The sequence below is a fragment of the Otolemur garnettii genome, unplaced genomic scaffold (genome assembly GCF_000181295.1).
Source record: "Otolemur garnettii isolate 467f Iridium unplaced genomic scaffold, OtoGar3 scaffold00176, whole genome shotgun sequence".
In the NCBI taxonomy this organism is placed as follows: domain Eukaryota; kingdom Metazoa; phylum Chordata; class Mammalia; order Primates; family Galagidae; genus Otolemur; species Otolemur garnettii.
This window is the reverse complement of record NW_003852571.1, coordinates 3,531,729-3,533,674: the sequence shown is the minus strand read 5'-3', so window position 1 is coordinate 3,533,674 and position 1,946 is coordinate 3,531,729.

Genomic DNA, 1,946 nt, shown 5'->3' with positions numbered 1-1,946 from the left:
CAGCAGTGCCCTGGGTCTCCCACAGCACAAGCTCTCAGAGCCCTCTCAGCCAGCACAGCAGGGAATTGAGGGGGCCCAGAAGGCTTCCATGTCCCCCATCACCACCATCTCCCCACATTCTGGGGCTGGAGCTGGTGTGCTGGTCCAGGCCCTTCCTCTGCACACACCTACATGCCCCCAGGCCCTGTAGATCCCTCCCCCCCCGTCACCCCCACCATCCTCACTGAGCTTTGCCCAAGCCCAGCTCCAGGCACGGCCCTTCTTGCTCTGTCCCAGGTTCCTAGCACTCATCGTGGGGGCAGCTGAAGCCTGATGGGCAGAGCAAGCAGGGCAGGGAGTCCTGGGCCTGGCTGCGGTAAGTGCCCGCTTCACAGATGTAGCAGCAAGTTTCCTTGGAGACCCTGAGGCCACTTCCATTCAGGGCCTCAGAGCCCCCGGGACAGGCATGAGGGTGGGCACTGCCTGGCGGGCAGTAATGAGGAAACAGGCAGCTGCACAGAGATGCAGACCAGGCCCCAGGTCACGCTGTGGGTCTGAGTGCATTGGTGCTCATCTCACTAGCAGGGCCTAACTGCCCCCAGCTTGGAGCTTAAGCAAAAGGGTGCAGGGGGACTTTGCTATTATCCCAATCAGGGTTGCCAGTGTCTGATGGAGCCTCAGCAGAAGAGGATAGGCCATGCCAGGCACTCCCTGGGCAGGGGAGGATAGAGCAAAGCTGATGGTAGAGAGAGTCGGTTCTATACACAAGATGGAACTTACCAGATGACATAATCAATGCCCAGTCATATTTGAATTGCAGATAAACAATGAACACATTTTTAGTATGATTATATCCCAAATATTACATGGGCCATAATTATAGTCAAAATGTATTGTTGTTTACCTATAATTCAAATGCAAGTGGGTGTCCTGCATTTTTATTTGCTCCATCTGGCTGCCCCACTCGGGAATCTGAGGCGGCATCAGTGTATCCCCTGGATAGGGAGGAGAGCCTGGAGTTCAGACTCTCCTAGGTCAGGGAAGGAACTCCTGGGAGCTCGAAGTTACCTGGGTCAGGGAGGGGACTCACCGTTGCCCTGGGCCAGTATAGGAGGAAGATCCAGAAGGGCAGATATAGCCTCCAGGGCAGAGTGGGGGAACCCCAGTCTGGGGCCCACAGTAGGAACCAGCCCTGCATGAGACCTCAGCCACAGCACCTAAGGGAAATCAGCGAGGAATGCGAGAAAGCAGACCAAGTTGTGGCAGAGTCCTCTCTTCCCCATTGGCACACTTGGAATCCTGGAGAAGCACTGAGCAGGAGAACCCAGAGGGGGCCCAGGCTTGGGGTGCCCAGGCTGGGGAGGAAAGCCATGGGGTGGAGGCCTCTGTGGTGGGGGGGAGTAGTGCAGGGACCAGCGAGGGACAAGCGGGGGTGGGCATGAAGGAAGGGCATGGTCAGGAGAGAGGATACATGTGTGAGACAGAGCAGGTACCCTTCTTAGGGGCCTGTCAGGGCCCTCCATGCAAGAAAATAATGAAAAAATCTTGAGACTCCTCAAAATCTTCTAGGTGCCTTGATAGTTAGCCTTCCAAAGGAAATGAGCAACCTGATAAGCAAGAAGATAATAACAACAGTCCTCAAGAAAGCCAAAGCCAGGCTGGGGAGATGGCTCACACCTATAATCCCAGCACTCTGGGAGGCCAAGGCAGGTGGATTGCTTGAGCTCACAGGTTCAAGACCAACCTGAACAAAACTGAGACCCCCTACCCCCTGGTCTCTACTAAAAATAGAAAAGCTGAGGCAAGAGGATCGCTTGAGCCCAAGAGTTGGAGGTTGCTGTGAGCTATGATAGCACAGTACTCTACCCAGAGTGACAGCTTGAGACTGCCTTAAAAAAAAAAAAAAAAAAAAGCAAACCAAAGCCAGGTTTTGCACCTCCTTGTGGAAACTCCTAACATTTAACACT